This window comes from Lutra lutra, chromosome 4 (genome assembly GCF_902655055.1).
Source record: "Lutra lutra chromosome 4, mLutLut1.2, whole genome shotgun sequence".
In the NCBI taxonomy this organism is placed as follows: Eukaryota; Metazoa; Chordata; class Mammalia; order Carnivora; family Mustelidae; genus Lutra; species Lutra lutra.
Window position 1 is genome coordinate 42,077,778 of NC_062281.1, and position 19,328 is coordinate 42,097,105.

At 41.1% G+C, this 19,328-nt stretch overlaps 1 protein-coding gene across 3 annotated transcripts in view; it reads left to right on the top strand.

Moving 5' to 3' along the window:
* The first annotated feature begins 3,537 nt into the window (after positions 1 to 3,537).
* The window catches only part of PLEKHF2 (pleckstrin homology and FYVE domain containing 2), a 36,808-nt gene continuing 21,017 nt past the window's right edge, over positions 3,538 to 19,328 (top strand). Inside the window, exons 1-2 of one of the 3 annotated variants that reach the window (XM_047725271.1) lie at positions 3,538 to 3,808; positions 7,218 to 7,274. The gene's annotated coding sequence lies outside the window, so the exon portion shown is untranslated. Of the gene's footprint in view, positions 3,809 to 7,217; positions 7,275 to 10,636; positions 10,693 to 11,590; positions 11,909 to 19,328 lie in introns of those variants that run through there. The other 2 variants (XM_047725272.1, XM_047725268.1) reach the window with 2 other exon arrangements.

Consider the following 19,328-nt stretch of genomic DNA (forward strand, 5'->3'; position numbering starts at 1 on the left):
GAGAGAAGGGCAGAGAGGGTAAAACAAGCAAGCCTGGTTCTCCAGGCTTCAAGTGGAGAAGTGAATCCAGAGACAGCAGGGGCAGTGTTGCTTGGAAAGAAAGAAGAGCCTTCAGCAGCCTGGCCCGCAGAAGAGAAAAAAGAGAACCAGGGAGGCCTACCTCAGCCTCCCCACCACAGGTGTGGCCCCTGGGGGCTTCACCACAGACAGATGGAGGGGAAAGGGTGTCTGGTACCATGCTATTTACCAGTGCGTGACCTCCTTGCCTTTACTCCCTGCCCCCACATATGCTAGTAGCCATGTTTGGTGAAAGTGGCCTTTCCCGGTACTACATTTGTAGGTGTGCTTTACAGGAACTAGTCCCAAGCAATTCATTATTCTATTACATTACTTAGCTGTTGGCAGACCTGTCATAGCATATAAGAAAGCAGAGCTATTTTGGTGCTTGTACTCATGAGTCATCTCGCCAACTTGCTGTATATATTTTCTACCCCTGTTCTGGAATCACATTCTTTCATTCAGTGAATACAGGTGATAATGATGTTTTTACTTTCTCCTACATTCTTTTTTTCCTAAGATCAAAATAGCAACAAGAACCAAAAAGACAGATAAGGCTTTCTTCAACATCCCATGGGGATTTCTAAAACTCCCTTTGACACCCATGCTTCCACTTAGATCTGAAATTGCAAATAAGCTACTATAAATGTTCTTCTGAGATTTGCAATAAGCAGAAGTGTATATCCAGAAAGTCTTGCATTGGCAGGGAAATATCAAATCCTGTGCTCATCTTACCAAATAGCCAAGACTTCAAAAAATCCCTTTATGTGTTCCATAGATCTGCTTTGTCGTCACTGCTACTGAAGTCTAAAAAGTTTGTCTTGAACACCTCAATATGTGTCAACCCCAAGCAGGCTGAAGGAGAGAGGGAAAAATATATGGTGACTCAAGAAAAGATAGATAGTGAGTGACGAGAAGACTGTCACATGTTTCATTCACTACACTCTTTCTGGAACATCTCCTTTGGCAACTTTTAAGTGTTCTGTCATCATTTCTTGGAGGCTTCTCTAGCTGTTCAAATGTGGTGAGAAGATGAGAAAACTATAATATGAAGGTAAGGGAGGGTCTGGCTCCTCTGATGGAAACATGTTTCTCCATTTCCCCCATTTTACATCAGCTTGAAACCCTCTCTCATTGACTCAGTCACCCTGCCTGGAACTCTGTAGCATATTCTCCAAGGGACACACACTTCCCCATTCATAGAACCACATCAGGAAGTTAAAAGCATAACTTTGACTCAAGGGGAATTTTTCTGTCCACATGTTTTCCAATACACGAGCTGTCGTGCTTCTGGTGAGGGTCTACACCGCGCCAAATTTATTCTCAGGGGCATTCAACCCAACTGCTCAACAGATTGTTGTTGTTGCTTGTCTTTTAAGTAAACTCCACACCCAACATGGGACTCAAACTCACCACCCAGAGATCAAGAGTTGTATGCTCTACCAACTCAGCCAGCCAGGTGCCCTTCAACAGATGATTTTGAGAGAAACGGACCTCAGAGAGCTTCCCACGGTCATTTGTCCAGGCAAATGGCTAAAATTACTGAAGTCTACAAGTCAACACTTAGGGAATGGCACGCCTCGCCTCAACAGCTGATAATCTGGAATGTTCTCAACTTTTAAAAGAGGATGCAGATGGTAATTTTGTTCTTCAGCCCACAGCAGGGGCCCAGACATTTTGTGGAGACTGTTCTCAATACATCTCTTTTATTTTTAAAAACGTTTTGTTTATTTATTTGACAGAAAGAGAGACCACAAACAAGGGGAGTGGCAGGCAGAGGCAGAGGGAGAAGCAGACTCACCGATGAGCTGAGATTCCAACGTGGGGTTCAATCCCAGGACCCTAGGACCATGACCTGGCCTGAAGGCAGACGCTTAACAACTGAACCACTCAGGTGCCCCTATTCTCAGTACATCTTAGGCTCAGTTGAACCTTATTTTGAAGTGAAAATACATGTATTTTAGGGAACCAAAAGTGACTTAAGGTGGCTGGATTACAGTGTTGCTATTAATTAGTAATAATTCATCTCTTTGTTGATATCAACTGAAAATCCAATTTAGACTGATATAACAAAAGAAATTCATTGTCTCACCTAAAAGGCAAATGGTTGTTCAGGCCAGAGATGATTTAAGCTATTGATAAGTCTTGATGGGCTAAGGGTCTTATTTCTTTTCCTCTCTCTGTTTTGAGCCCAACAGTCCTGGGGTCATAGGATTCTTTGTTCACATCAGAAGGGGAGAGAACATCTTTTTCTTTGTCAACAACAATTCCTGGGTTTACATTCCAGGAATGGGACCAATTCCTGGGTCTGGGAGTATGGGGTAGCATGCTGAGCAAAAGCCACCTCGTTTTTGGAGCTGAGAGTCAGTTGATATGCCTAAACCATTTTGCTAAGAATGGGGTAGAAATGGTTATGCAGAGGAAAATTGCGATATTGTTTTACCAAAAGACGAGTACATGATATAAGGAGGGGAAAACAAAACCAACATCCTTGGGACACCTGGGTGGCTCAGTTGATTAAGTGGCTGCCTTTGGCTCTGGTCATGATCCCAGCGTCTTGGGATCGAGTCCCGCATCAGGCTCCTTGCTGTGCAGGGAGCCTGCTTCTCCCTCTGCCACTCTGTCTGCCTGTGCTCACTCTCTCTCTCTGACAAATAAATAAATAAGATCTTTTAAAAAACAAAATAAAACAAAACAAACAACAACAAAAAAACATCCTCTATTAAGTCTGTTAAGGGGAAAACTGTAAGCTCTCCAGAAAGGGAGGCTAAGGAGTCATAGTGAAGGACTGTGTTAAGGAGTCTGAACTTGACATTCTTTGAAGGGTTGTAATTGGCAATTTTCACCCAGCATCCACAGAAAGCTCTCCAGAGACATCTAATATCTAACAACCTTTTTAAAAATAAAGCTTTTTTGTGTGCAGTTGCAAGAGTTTGATGTCTGGTTAGTGAGTAGATGGATGCCCATTATCTTCCCCTTTGTAATTTTGTTATGTTTAGACTATTTCACAAGTAAAAAGTGGAAGTAATGTAAAGACATAGTAGACGTTATCAGTGCTTACCAATATGCCATTTTTTTTCTGCATCCCACACCCCAAGAAACTACATTTCCTTGCTTGCCTCATGCTGACCAATAGGCTGTAAGTGAAAATGATACCTGTCTCTGGTCTGAGACAGCAAAACATCCTGGGCAAACGTTCAGTTCTGCCTCCCTTTTAGGGTGATAGTGATGGCCAGATCTTGAGACTGTAGAGCCACAAGAGCAAAGAAGCCTGCATCCCTGGGTCACTGCAAGGATGCCAGCTGCTTTGGAAAGTGGTCACAGATTCCAGGTGTTTTTTTCTGGGTGTCCAATCACTCCCAAACTTACTGGCTTAAAGCAATTATTTTCTGTTATCTCCCATGGTTCTGTGGGTGCTAGGCGGGCTCAGTTAGGCAGTTGTCACTAAGGGTCTCTCATACTATTGCAGACGGCCATTGACTGATGCTGCAGTCATCTGACCACTCATTTGAGCTGGATGTCCAAAATGGCGGGAATTGATGCTATCAGCTCGGAGCTCTGGCGCTGTCAACCACAGCACCTAAATGCCTTGGGCTTCGTACTGTATGGGTCTTGGGTTCTGAGAAGAAGCATCCCGAGAGCATGTGTTCCAAGAGACCCAGGAGGAGTCAAAAAGCTTCTAACAACTTGTCCTTGGATGTCCCATTTGGTCATTGCTGCCATATTCTATTGGTCAAGGCAAGTCACCAAGGTCAGTCCAACTGTAAAGCAAGAGAAATTAGACCCCTACACTTGATATAGGAAGTAGCGTATAGTATAGGAAGGAAAAGTATTGATAGTGACCATCTTTTCTTATCTATTGTGTCTGACTTACAGTGGACTTTGGATGAGCAAGAAATAATTTTATGTGATAAGCCACTGAAATTTGGAGGGTTGTTTGTTACCTTAGGATAAGCCTCACTTAAGCTATCAAACAGAATGGGAATTACAGAAAATATGAAAAAATCCAAAGAAAAATGACTATGATTAAACTTTCATGTATTTCCTTATCTTTTGTGCATATTTTTATATAGTTATCATACGATGTAGATAAGTTTAGTGTTTTTTCCACTTAGAATTATAATATAAATATATCCTTTTCCTATCCAGAAGTCTTAGTAAAGAATTTAAATTACTGAATAGTATTTCATTGACAAAGCACTCAACTGCTTCCAGATAGTCTATCTATGCTGCCATAAATATCTTTGTGCATAAAGTGTTATTTCTTTTTGACTATATTGACTATTGATTATATTCATTCATCTTTAGATCCCTGATTTTGAAAGGTTTTATCCTAATAAATTTCTTGACATCATCCCTACTTGTTTCCTTTGTGGACAATGCCCCAGTTTATATTTCCAGTCCAGCTCTCTCCACTTACTCTAGACTTGACATCACTACTTGTGATCAGTAATAGACATTTCAAGTATGTCAAATTATTCTTGATTTTCTCTCCGCTTCTGAAATCAGCTCCCTTACTAGGCATTTTTATCTCAGTAAATGAAGCCACGATCTGCTCAACTGCTCAAGCCTAAAGGTGGGAGTCACTCTTCATTCCTCCCATTCTTTTGCCTTCTTGCAGTCAGTTAGCAAGTCCTACCTGTTTTATCTCCCAAATATACCTCGTTTGTCCATTTATTTCTTTCCAAGCTGCCTGCCTGGCCTCATCCGTCATTGTCTTCCCCTGAACTACTGCAGTGTTTAGCTGAGAGGTTTTCCTGCTTCCATTTTTGTCTTCGATTCGGAGTTAAATCTGTTGAAACTTTAAATCAGAGATTGTCACTCTCCTGCCTATAATCTAGTTCAGGTCCTTCTGGTTCAGGCCAGAACCCTCTGGCTTCTGTCTACCACAATTAGCTCTTAATACCTGCCCCTCTCCAGCCACATTGATCTTTCTAGTCTGAGTTCACTGTAAACTCTTTCTGCCTTAGGAACTTTGCATATGTTCCTTCTTGTCCTAGAACAGTTTTCCCTAGCTCTTCCGGGAGTTGCCTCTATTTAAAATAGCCAGTCACTTTCCATTAAATACGCTGTGATAGCTCCAGAACTTTTATACGAGGATAGTTTAGGGGCAATAATCTGGTTGAGAGTGTGTGGTGGCGGGAGGGGCTAGTGGCAACTTTCAGCTAGGACTCTTGTCTTAAAGATGCATTTGCATAGCAACTTCCATGAGACTGAGAGACTATCAAATGTCTTCTCAAAGACCAGTGATAATGTTGGTGGGATTGATGAATATTATAGGAATAAAACACCTCCCACCCTAAAGTTCTGGGTGATGTCATGGTACTTGCTATGTCTATTTCCTTTACTGAACTCCTTACTATCTGCAATTATCTTATTATATGTGTTTTCTCCCTTTGCTAGAAGGTAGGCTCCTTGAAGACAGGGTTCTTGTCTGTCTTCCCTATGTACCCAATGCCACCCCCAACTCTAATAACAATACCTCATAGTAGTCAATGGATATTTTTTAATAAGTTAATAGAATTGCTTTATAAATAAATAGGACTGAATTACTCTATCTTATATTTCCATCCCAACTTTATCCCCAACTAGATTTCCATGGATTATTTTGGTCTTCTAATCCACGACGTACATATCCGTATTTCTATACATATACACGACACTCCATTTCTGGAGAAGTATAATGTGTGTCAGGACTCTTCATGCAGGATGGCAGAGGCTAGGAGAAAATAAAGTGAAGATGATATGAAAGAAAAATGACAGGAAAAGGGTTCAGTACTTGGAGAACATGAGAAGAAGGCACTATATGGCAGAGGAGGTCATTCAGACCTTTGCATTATCATTAAAAATCTATTCCAGATCAAAATGTCCTTTCCAACAGGTTTGACCCCACACTTTAGAAATAGTCCTCTGCACCACATCCTACAGTCTCTGGCTATGAGCCTGTGTCTCTTGACTGTGTTCCCTATTTCTTGGCTGGTTTGCCTGCCTTGCCACTCAGTTTCATTTCCAAATTTGGGTTTCCTTATGTGTGAGTCACAGTGCAGTAAACAGAGATTGCATGTGCCGAGACTCAAATGAGGCAGAACAGGACTACTGCTCTGCAAGGAGTTTCTCCAGAGTGTTCTTGGTCCAACCACTTGGCCCCTCTTCTAGAACCAGAAGCCCTGCTGTGTCTGGCCAGGCCTGCCTGTCTGGCACCCACCAGTTCTGGGGGCTGAGCTTGGGCTAAGGACTGAAGCAACACGTGGGTGTGTGTGGGTGGAAGTCATAGACTGAGATGGGTGTTGGGGGCTGCTCCATACAGAGCAGAGGGAGACTAGGTGAGAAGAGCAGCTGGGTGGTTATAGCTAAATGATGGCTTGTTTTCACAGGATTTGTTCTGCTTGTGAACATTCCTTGTTTGTTGTCAATCTAGAATGTACAAAGGGTCGTCAGAGAGACACAAATATGGAGCAGGGACCTTTGCAAGAACTGGCCAGAAATCTATAAATCAGGAATGTCAAGAATTAATAGGCTATTTCCTTCCTTTACACATAAGTGATAGAATTTATATTTTATTAATAATTTCAACGCAAAAAGCATTTACTACTACAACATGACCACCACATCCACTGTTTATTGAGTACCTACTATTTTCCAAGCACCTACTGTTTGCGATGAGCTTTGCCTTATATTATCCCCAATCTTTATCATCCTAGGATAGAGGGGATTCTTTTCCCATTTTTACAGATTTTACTAATAAGAAGATTGAGCAGAGCAGAACAGTTAAGCCTTTTATACAAGGTTATACAGCTAATAAGTTGGAGAATCAGAATTTGAACATAGATCTATCTGACTCCAAACTCTGAAAGTTTTTCTTTTTATTGGAAATGAATTTTTTAAGTGAAATCATGCTTCGGTTTCTTCTCTTTACATGAAAGTATGAATGACCTATTTATACTAGTACTCCTGAAAAGTATATGGCTTTTTAGAATAGATTCTCTTGATAATATTTGGATTCCAAGTTTCTGTTGAATTTTGTTTAATCTGGCACCAACTTTGAAAAACATGTTACAGTATTCCAACTTTGTAGGTTCTGAACTTATTTTAAGCTAGTTTTATAGAAGGTGAACTTTTTCAATAACTGCTTGTTGATGTTAATGTTTTGTCATTTACAGGGTTAATGTAGAGGCATAAGGCATTTGTTGTATAATTCCACTCTACCGGCCGGGAAGGTAATGTACAAATAATTTAGGAATTTTCTAGAGAAGAAAGCAACCATTGTGCCTTTTTGTGTATGAGTACTTGAATATGATTTTTACCTCATTGAAAATTCACTGATGATTGTGCCTTCTGTTTTTTTTAAATAAAACAATACATACTTGTTATAGAAGATTGGTAAAACACAAAGAAGGAAAAGAATTGTGCATAATCCTACCAAAGGTAAAGAATTAATATAGTTGTATATTTTTCATGTGTGTTTTATACAAAAGTTTGCATAGTTTACATGTAATTTACTACTCTACCTGGAACTTATTTCGGTATGGGGCGTTAAGCCTTATGTTTCTGGTAAGACAGAGATGAGCTTGAAACTAGTCCCTTAGTTTCCAGTATGACACATGGTGTCCCTGTTGGAAATACATAAACTTGGTTTGGAGCGAGGCAAATCCTTGATCAATTTATAACCACTGTTGAGAAAATTCACAAGATTCTTGATGTATACTAGATTCATATGTTAAAACTCCCAAGATCAACATCAAATTTCTGCCAAGAAAACTTAATTTTTTTAAATGTTAATAAGCTTCTTTGTTCAAATTTAAATGTCAGTTTTTGATTGTAAGGTAAGATAGCCTGACAGATGGTTAAAAGAGCAGTAGTCTGGGAAATACAATTTACAATAAGTCTTTTAAGAAATGAATTAAAATTCCTTCCAGAAAGCTTCTCAACTCCCCTAGCTTTTCCAAGAGACGTGTGCAATATATATTTTTCTTTCTGCATGGATTTTATTTCTTAAAGCAGTTTTAGATTCAGAGCAAAACTGAGGGGAAGGTACAGAGAGTTCCATAAAACTCCTACCCCCACCCCCACAAACAAGCACACCCTCCCCCACTATAAGCATCCCACGTCAGAGTGGCACATTTATTACAATCAGTGAGTCTACATTGACACGTCCTTATCACCCATAGTCCATAGTATATGTTAAGGTTCACTCCTAGTATGCTACATTCTATTACTTTTAACAAATATATAGTGACATGTGTCCATGAGTATGGTATTGTACAGAATAGTTTCACTGCCCTAAAAATCCTGTTTATCCCTCCCTTTCCCCTAATGCCTAGCAACCACGGATCATTTTACTGTCTTGCAATATTTTTAAAAGAACTTTCTATGTCATTTTATTGGGAAATGTTTCTAAATGATCTTCTAAGAGCTGACTATAAGGCTCTCAGATTAAAATGCCTAGAACTGTATTTCCAGGAATCATGGGGGCCTTCCTGCTCTAAAGCAAAAAATACTTTCCCCTCAGTTTTGCTCTGAATCTAAAACTGTACAGAATAAAACTTTGGAAGAGTGCCTTTCACACGACACAAATGGATTTTGGTGGAGCTTGGCATCATTTTATGGTGGAGACAATGGCCAAGGCTGGATTGTGCTGGGCTTTACAGGACCTGTGATGATCTGGCATTTTGTTCTAAGTGAAATAGAAATGTTCCTACTCCATGTGGATTTGGGCAAATGAGAGAAAGGCCTCTGCTCCTCGAAGCATTTCTATCTTGCTGGAAAATTGTTGTAAAATAGTTTTAGCAGAACAAGGCACTTCTTTGAAATCTGCCAGAGGATATTTGTAATAAATACAAAATTTACAATGCCCCAATGTGAAAGGCACTCTTCCAAAGTTTTATTCTACTACAACCTGTACAACTGTATATGGCAGCCTCTGTGGGGAGCCATGGAAGGCTTGCTGCGGGGGGAAGTGGTACAGTCCTGTGTTGTCCCTGTGTGGAGGGATCACCAGGAGAGGAGAGGAGTTTAGATGAAGTGTTTTGGAAGAAGATCCGACGATATTTAGGAAGGAAGTAGGAAAGAGGATGAGACGGTTGGCGGCAACTCACCAGACTTGTGGGTGGGAGCGCAATTTCACTGAGATGGGCACAACTAGAAGACCAGGGGCTTCAGAAAGAAGAAATGGAGGAGTAAGTAAAAATCCTGGTGTTTTCCAGCTCTCCTTGAATGCTCTGCTTTCGACTAAAAGTTCACCAAACTCTTTGTCTTTTCCCAAATTAATACCTTGAAAAACTTACCCATTAAAATCAAGGACGATAATACGATCTTTGCCTTTCAGGTTTATTGAATTTATCAAATTCAATTATTGAGTTTATCGAAACTCAAATTTTACCAATATTTTCAAGTTCCTCTATGTTTCAGGGACTCTGCCACAGACTTTACACACCTTATCTCATTTCCTCTGCTCAGCAATCTGGGAGGTAGTTCCTATTTTTATCTTCATTTTACAGAGGAGATGTGAAGCTCAGAGAGAGATCTTATCACTCAATTTGAACATGGTACGGTGGTTACAGGTGTCAGGCATGAGTTGATCCTATTGCCTTAGACCCTTGTTTATGTCAGCTTTGTCAGTGCTATCCAATAGTACTTTCTGCAACATATTTTATATCTGCATTGTCCAGTAGTCATGTGGCTATTAAGTTCTTAAAATGTGGTGCAACTAAGGAACTGAATTTTTAATAACTACATGTGGTTAGTGGTTACCATATTTGTTGGTGCAACTCTAAATCAGTGGAGTCCAAATTGGGTTACACACAGCCCAGGGAGGAGACAGAACATGCAGAGTAGAGAAAGAAAACTCACAAAATGTTTTAAATAATTATTTCTGATTTTTTGTGTGTATGTTTTATAATGTACCTAATATATTAGTTATATAATAATAGATGTGTGTGTGTATATGCACACTAAATATTGTATCTACTATTACATGTGTAATTAATATCTATTATATACAATAGTTTTTATCTAACACTTACATAGCACTTACCATGTACCAGGCACCATGCTTTACAAATATTAACTCACTTAATCTTCATAATGATATGTGAGGTAGATGCTTTCATTATAGTCCTTTTGGCTTCTAAGTCCATGCCTTTTAGGATAAACTAAGTAAGTATATTGGGAGGGGAGTGTGGGCAAACATTTTTACTGATGACTGAGTGACCAAAAATGTTCTGTGACAATTGCTGTAGGCTAGACATAGCAACTCCTAACCTCAAAATTTAAAAAGATTTTGGGTGATCAAGCCTACCTTTTTTCACTGATGAAATGTTGCTTTGCATGTAGAGAAGGCAGAGGCTGAAGGAAGGTGCCAGTAGGGTGATGGTTCAAACAAGTGTCCCGTGAACATTGTCCTTGTCTATAGAGACAACTATAACTAACACATGTGAAGATTTGTGTGATGGGGATGCTGTAAGTTTCCCTGTTTAAAAAAGTTCATCCTTGCTAGTTTTGTTCTAGTTACTAATTAAAAAAAAAATTTGTTTCTGAGACATTGAAATAGGGGAGGATGGGAGCCGAAGACCTAGAGGAGGTAGAATCCCAGATAGAAAGCGGATCAGAAACAAGACCTGCTCCTCCTGTTCCTTGGTGGGTGCTCATTTACGCGCAGCTTGGGTGCTGGCGGCTCTAATTCGAGAAACATCAAACAAAGGTTAAATATCCTTGAAATAATAGACCAATGGGAAAGATAAAATTTACCCAAATCTAATTTTCACCTAAACACTTTTTGTGTGGAGTATGCAGTCCCCTTTCCCCATTCCTTGGCCATTTCGGACAGCTTGGTATCTCTCCACGTACCCACCAGCGCGCTGAACAGTTGCTGCGGTATGAGGAAGGGCAGATTTAACCTTATATACTATCATTACCGTTTCCAAGTATGTGAGGTAGGTAGATGAGGTTTTGCAGCGTCAGGGCAAAGAGACCGGAGTTCTAAGGCAGGCAATAAAGTCTTGCATTTAAAGGGCCGTGCAGAGTCCGCGGGGTGTATGTGTTGCAACCGCAGCTCTTTCAGTTTCAAGAGGTGGGGGTTTCAGGGAAAGCAAATGAAAGGTGTGACGGGCAAGAAAGTCGCGCTAACTGGGAGTAGCAAACAGACGTCTGCCCGCACGCCTTTGGGCATCTAACATCCAAAAAGCCTTTCTTTCCCGCCCGCAGAAAGTTCTTGAGTTGCCTGGGGATGCCCGTTCGGTGGGTGGGGAAAGGCAACCCAACCTTCCTTCCATTCTTCCGAAAAAACCCTCGTAATGAGATGAACAATCCTTTCCAAAGGATTGCTAAGAGCCAGGAACACCAGGTGAAACGTCCCACGCATACCCAACAGATGCCAGTGCGCGCGTCCACAGAGTGAGCGGAGGAACCTACTCTCAGTCCCCGCTGCCTAGGTGGGTGTGGCCTTCGCTGAGGCCCCTCCCCCTCGAGCACGTCGCGCGGGGCCGCACGGGCGGGGCGAGGGAACCAGCAAGAAAGGGCGGGGAGTGAGCCTTGTGGGTGTGCTCGTGCCCGAGTGCTCGCGCCTGGCGTGTGGGCGGCGGCGCGCTCGTGCACGCGCAGGGGAGAGACCAGCCCAAGCGGCCGTTGTGGGGTTCCACTGGAGGGGCGGGGGAGTCACCTGCGAGCGGCGGTGCCGGCCCGCCGCCTGCCCGCCCGCCCGCCGCGTCCGGATCGCGCCGGCTGCGCGGGGCCGCTGTCTGCACACACCCTGGGAGGCTGGGGCGGACGAGCGGGCACAGTCCGCGACCGGCGCCCGGGACGAGAAGGAGTCGGACCTTCGCCGCCGCCGCCGTCGCCGCCCGTGCCCGCTTGGGTAGGTGAAGCCCGAGGCTGGTTGTGCGCCGGTCCCTCGAGGGCCGGGAGAGGAGAAGCGAAACTTTCTGGCGCTTCCCCCGCAGTCCCCGGACCGTCTGCGGCGCGGGGAGGTGTCGTCGTCGCGGGCGGCGGCCGACGCCATGTTGGGGTCTGTGAGAAACGGGGCGCTCCGGGCCGCTCCCCGCGCGCTGGGGCTGGCCTGCGGACGCCGGGAGCGAGCCGCGCCCGCCAGCAAAACACCGCCGCCTGCGCCCGCGGGCTCCGGGGCTGTCCGGAGGGTCCGCGCTGGCGCCTGCCGGGGCGGCGGGGCCGGGGACGGGCGGAGGCGCCAAGGGGGTCCCCAGGTCGAGCGAGAAGTTGCGGGGCACGAGGGCTGGGGTCCCGTTCGCGGCCAGTGGAGTCTCAGGGCCCCATCGTCTTTCTGTCCAAAAAGTTTGAGGGGTCTGGGCATTAGGGAAGTTGTGAGTTGAACGGCATATTTTTATGTGACTCAGGGCAAAAAATGGCACCGCAGAATTTGTTCTGATGGCAGCGTTGGCTCTAACGCGTTTATTTAGAGCCTTTTAAAGTTGTATGGTCTTCGGCCGAATTTATTTTTCCTTTTTAAAAATTTCCCGAGGTCCGAGAGCTTGCTGCTCATGTTGCTTGAATTCCCTTGTGTGTTCTTGCATTATAGCAATAACTCGTGAGTGTGCGGTGGAAATGGTAGTATTAAGGTTACACATAACTAAGCCCTTTTGTAATTCATGGACTCACAAAGTGTGTAAGTTGATCAATACCTTCTTTGTTGTGATTTAGTACGTTACAGGAGAGACTTACTAAAGACAGACTTAGGAACTTTGACAGACTTAAAGGCATGTGTCTTAGGGTGAAGTAATCTTGACCTTACGAAGCTTTTTTTCTTCTCTTTTTTTTTAAAGGTGAGTGTCTGCCTTTTGAGCATTCACCCTTTTTTTTCTGTACTGTAGTAGCTCACGGGGTCCTCAGGTTAATTCAGTATTAAGGAAGGCTTCTATTTTTAATCTCTTCAGGTCTTGACAGAGCTGGAGGTGAATGGTATTAGGTTTCTCTACTTAATTGGAAAGCACATCCTATCGCCTCAAAACACAAAAGTGGTGTACTAACCCAAGGGATCAAAAAAGATTCAGCCCGAATTACCCCAGTCCATGAATGTACATTGATGTGTTTAATAAAGGCATCTTAGCTTTAAAATTCTGTTAAATGAACTGAAGGGGCTCTTAACCACAAATAGGATGAGCCCTAAAACATTTCTTGGAGAATTTCTCTTCTTAATCTAGAGGTAATGATAGTTTCTGCTCAGATTTGGCTGCTAATTTCCTTAGTTCTTAAATCCTGTTTGTTTTGCTCCATTGTCAAGTAAACACCATTATACACATTTGTTTTTCTGGATGAAGAGTTCACCTAGGAATGAGGTGACTTAACTAATTCATAAGTCTTGCCGCCAAACTGGTATTTAACTGAGGTCTTTATGATTCTGAAGCCTTCGTGTTTTTTCTATATCATTAACTTTGTAGGATACCGAACTCCTGTCATGGAGCAGTCTCTATCCACCTTGTTTCCTCTGTCTTTACTGCTCTTGCTGATTTTAGTTCCTCAGTAAATTTTTTTTCTAGAGAGCTGATTTACAAGGGTTCTTGTAGTGAAATTTTCACTTGAGTCTATACTTTTTGAAACCTTCTCTGTGCTGTTCTCCTTATCCTACCCCCTTTCTCTCCCCAGGAATAATTAACTTATCCCATTGCCATCCAGTAAATACTACACTGATCTGTCATGGTACCTCCTTGACTAAATAGCCATTGCATGATTGACCTCTTCATCCCCAGTATGCAGAGAACATAGCAGATGCTCAGGAAAGGCTTGAATGGATGAGGGCACATCTGTTCCTTGTAAATATACTTCATAAATTTCTTATTAAATTGCCCTTCCCAGGGGCACCTGGGTGGCACATTCGGTTAAGCATCCAACTCTAGGTTTTGGCTCGGGTCATGATCTCAGGGCTGGGGGCTCCACAGTCAGAGCAAAGTGTGCTTGAGATTCTTTCCCTCCCCTTCTGCCCCTCCTCCTTCTTTCTGTGCTCCCTCAGGAGCGCGCACGCTCTCGCTCTCTCTCAAATAAATAAGATAAAAAATAAAATAAATTGCCCTTTCCATGGGCATAGAAGTTCAATCTTCTCTAATACTTTTTTGGGTGGGGAGAAGAATGTTTATCTTGTTAACTAAGTAAATTTAGGCCTGGAGATACAGAACTTGAATGTTTATGAAATTTCTAAGTAGATAATGGTATAATCAGCAAAGAAGCAGCAATGTGGCAACAAAAGAGTAATAATCATAATTTTAAAGTGATTGAATTTATTTGTACTAGGTGGAAATAGAGGTAATTCCTTATAAATTTGAAGGTCATGTTTATACATTTAAGCTCTTTGATAGAGCAACTCTCATTACTCTGTCAGTTATTGTTTTGTCAGAATTATCTTAGGATTTTGGTTTAGAATGCCTTACTTAATGGAAAGCATATAAAAATTGCTTTTCTATTGATAAGCTTATCTATGAGAACCAGCTTTGTATGCCAGCTGCATGCTTAATAGCAGTGTTCTTATTGGCTTAGCTGAATAAAGTATACTTCATAGATACACTTGCAGAGTGCTGTGTCAGGTCGCAAACCTCTCTAGGTAAAGGTGTTTACTAATTATATAATGAAATTACTGTAGAATTTGGGGTTAAATCCTTGCCCCCCCAAATAACTTTCCCTCCATTAATTACACACTAGTGTGCCTAATTTGTAAGGTTCTAGGAAGGAAGAGAAGGCATTGGAGTAGTTACTGTGAGTGCTAGAGAAAGTAGGTTGCGTGTGGGGTGGACTGGAACAAACACATCCGTAGCTGTACTCCTTACTGGCCTGTGACTCTAGAACAAGTTGCTTCATTTCTCTAAGTTTCACAGGACTCATTTGTGAAATGAACACAGCTATTTACCTCAAAGTGTTGTGAGGATTTACTAAAATATGTTTGTGGAAGTGCCTGGTTCATGATACTCAGTAAGTTGTATTAGCATATGAACAAAGTGATTGTCATTTACGTAGAATCATAGAATTTTTAAAGGAAGCAACTTTTAGGGACACCTGGGTGGCATAGTTGGTTGAGCATTCGACTTTTGGTTTTGGCTCAGATCTGATCTCCTGGTGGTAAGATCCACCCTAGGTGGGGCTCCCAGCTCAGCATGGAGTCTGCTTGAGACTCTCTCTCCCTCTGCTCCTGCTCATTCCTGCGTTCTCTCTCAATTAAATAAATCTTAAAAACAAAACAAAAAAAAGTAAGCAGCAGTTAGAAATATGTATTTTAGTTCTCAACCTTGGATGCACATTAGAATTCCTTGAGGAACTTATTAAAAATGATTCCTGAGCTCCACCCTGGAACCCTAGAACCAAGTAAGAATTGCTGGGTTTGGGGTCAAAGCATAGGTAGTTTTGCCTGTTGTTTGTTTGTTTGTTTGTTTGTTTTTTAAACACCCATTATTTTAATGTGTAGTCAAGGTTGAGAATCACTGATAAAATTCACTCTGCCATTTCCTTAGTCTCTTCATTTTGTGGTTGAATAAAGTACAGAGACAGGTTAAGTACCCCCCAAATTCCTATCAGACTACAAAGAATATCTGAATCAAGGAAAGTAAAGTATATAAAGGTTACAGTACAGTTATAATCATTTCAGACCAGAAAGGTGGGCCACATTTGTAAGTAACGACAGTTGACTTACTCCAGTGACTCTCACCACCACTCTGCATCAGCAACCTCCACGGATTGCCCAGTTATTTAACCTTGTCATCATTTTGAACTGCCTCAGATCTTAAACTAACGAGGTGGTGATTCAAGAGCCCATGTTTCTGTTTTCCATCATACCTGATGAACCAGCTTTTTGTCCTCATTGTCTTCACCCAGGCTGTTTGTTTTCTACCTTTCCGGTGCTGAACCTTATAGTTCATATTCTGTGAACTCACTAGCTCATATTCCTCATATTCCTCTCCTTGACCTTTGCTGTATATAGCTGGTCAATTTTCAACTTGTAAATACCACTGTTTCCTTTTTCTGCCTAGCACTCCTGAAAAAAGTCACAGCTTTGGTGACTGTTGATTTGTTTTCCAGTTGCCTGTATACTAGCTGCTTTCTAATCCTTTTCTCATCCCCAAGTTGACTCATTTTCTCTATTGTGTTTTCAGTCTAACTCAGATTATTAACCACAATCTTGAAGTGCTTGACTCTTAGGATGAACTTGCTTCTAAAATGATTAAGATTTTGTGGTGTGAATTTTCTATTTTCTCCTTTGCATTAACTTTTTCGTCTTTTTTTTTTAAGATTTTATTTATTTATTTGACAGAGAAAGATCACAAGTAGACAGAGAGGCAGGCAGAGAGAGAGAGAGAGAGAGGGAAGCAGGCTCCCTGCTGAGCAGAGAGCCCGATGCGGGACTCGATCCCAGGATCCTGAGATCATGACCTGAGCCGAAGGCAGCGGCTTAACCCACTGAGCCACCCAGGCGCCCCACTTTTTCGTCTTTTTTTCTTTTCATTTTGTAAGTGGAATTATACTTCTTTATGTTTGTTTCATTTAAATAATAGTTGGGGAAAAATTAAAAAGATCTTTATTGTTCATTTTTTATCAATTGTATCTGTAATTTTGCATTTTTTACACATATTTTTCTACATGTTCTTCTTTACATCTTATTACTTAATCAGTAAGTATTTTTTGTCTATGAGAGAATATGTGTTGGGGGCCTGGGTTGCTCAGTCAGTTAACGTTAAGCTTAAGCGTTTACCTTGGGCTCCGGTCATGATCCCAGGGTCCCATATCAGGCTCCCTGCTTAGCAGGGAGTCTGCTTCTCCCTCTGACCTCCCCCCCCCCATCTTGTGCTTACTCGCTTGCTCTCTTTCATTCACTCACTCTCTCTCGGAGAGATAATAATAATAAATAAAATAAATAAAAAATAAAGAAATAATAAATAAAATCTTTAAAAAATATATGTGTTCATTATAAAGTAATTAGGCAACGTAAAAATATTTTATCCTGGTACTTAGAGACAACGAGTACTAAATTTTTGGTGTGTATCTTTCCAGACTTAAAAAAATAAAAAAGTTTCTATTATATGTGCTGTTTAGAAATCTTTAATAACTGCCTTATTTAACAAACTTCCACATTAAATATTAATCTCTGTTCTCTCAAGAACTGTCGAAAAATCATTATATGGATGTGCCATAATTTACATAACGAGGCTCCTATTGTTGAACGCTTGGGTTATTTCTGGCTTTTCAGCATTATTAAGACAAAGCTAGAGTGAACTGTATGTGAATAACTTTGTACAATGGTCTGTTTTTTTGCATATGTTCTTGGAAATAGAATTCTTGTGTAAACTTTCTAGAGTGCTTCTGATGCCAAAAATGGCACTTAGAAAAGTTGTTTCGGTGTATTCTGTGAAGAATTAGTGCCCATTTCCCCCACATCTTAGGTGAATAATACATCATTTTTATTTTTATTTCTTTGATTAGCACTGAGAACCAACATTATTCTATTTACTGGTCATTTTTATTCGTTGTTTTGGAAATTGTATCATCCATTTTTCTTTGGGGATATTTTCCTTTTTTTCTTTTGATTTAATTATATGGGCCTTTTTTATAGTAAAAATGTTGACCCTTTGTCATATGTTACAAATATTTTTCTTAAACTTTAATGCTTTTTTCCCTTCATTGTTGCAGTTTTAAAATTTTTTGTGGTAAAATATCTTCTTTTAAGACATTTGGCTTTTTCATGGTATATATAATAACCACTCCTCTCTATGGCTAGAAATTTAGGTTCTGTTTTTCACATTTAGACTTAATGCCAGAGGGAAAACTTTTTACGCACAGCATGTGTGCCCCTCCCCCAACCCCCACAAGAGTTTCTTTCTCAGGATAAATTTCTGTGGTTAAAAATGCCAGGGTCAAAGGGCAGTGCTTTCTGAAGCATTTTATTATTTTACATTACCATTAGTCCTCAATTTTTCCACGTGTTTCACTGCTATTTGTGACTTTTGGCACAATCAGGTTATTTAGTCTCTGAGACTTGTGAGACACGTGAAATCGTGTTGAAAAGGTACTTTGTGCTCTCCTTTCTCCCCTTCTCTCTTCTTTTGCTTGTCTCTTGCTTTCTAAAGTAGGTCTTCCCTTAAGTTCAGTCCTTTGACTTCTGTCTTCCACAGCATCAACCAGCATCTCTATATGAATGACTACTTAGTCTTTTTCAGTCCTGGAGCTCCCTTCTCATCCTAGCATTTGTGTTTGTCTTGTGGATACCCTGAAGGTACTTCAAGATGAGTATGTCCTAAACTGATGTCTTCTTCCTCCCCAAGCAAACCTAGCATCTACCAATGACTTATGCTTAGACCTTTGAAGTCATCTTGCACTCACTTTTCACCCATATATTCAGTTGGTTTCTAAATCCTATTTTCTATACCTCCTAAGTCTCTCTTCCCCTTTTTACTTCGGCTGTCAATTATTGTGACTCAGGCTTTTGTTACCCTCTGGGTTTTTGTTTTGTTTTGTTTGCCTTCAATCTAACTTCAGTAGTCTCTCCAGTCATCCTGCCTACTGCTTTTGTGTACTGATTAACCTTTTCCTATTTGAAAGCCTGTCTTCCTGTTGCCTGTATAATAAAGTCTAAACTCTTTAGTCTGATGCTTATTTTCCTTTGCAGTTTGGCTCTTCTCTATCTCACCGGATTTCTCTTCTGCCACCATACTTTCTTCTGGCCCTACCTGCTCCAGCCTGGGCTCACCTGTTTCTTCTCTGAAGAATATGTTTGTACACCATTTCTCCCTGTATCTCTCCCTCTCCCCCAAATAGTTTGACCTACCACTTTTGCTTTATGGCCCAGCTTGAATTTCTAGTCATATTAGAGTTACTTCTAGATGTTCCCCCTGGCCACAATTACCTCCCAACTAAACACTTTGGCCCTGGGCTTCATCACTCTTATTTATTTTTTTAATGTTTTTGGTTTGTTTCTCCTCTGCTCCTTAAACTGAGTGCACAGATTTAAATTAATCATATTCCTTAGTTCATAGCATACTACATGGGTACCAAACTCTTTTGTTTTCTTCTTTATCATTTATTCCTATCACTCTCTTTCCTATAGACACATACCCTAATGTATAACACATGAATTACATAGTTTTATGTATATAAACTTGGATTTTTATACTGTTTATAAACTTGTCTTTCTCCTTTGCAGAGATTGTTAGTTTGAGTACTTCTATCTTTTTATTAATACTTTGTACAGAGTAAGAGGTCAGTAAATGTTTACTGCTACTTCAACAAATTTATGGAAAATTAGTATTGCTCTTACCAGCTTCGCTATTGCCTAGACCAAGAACCTGTGG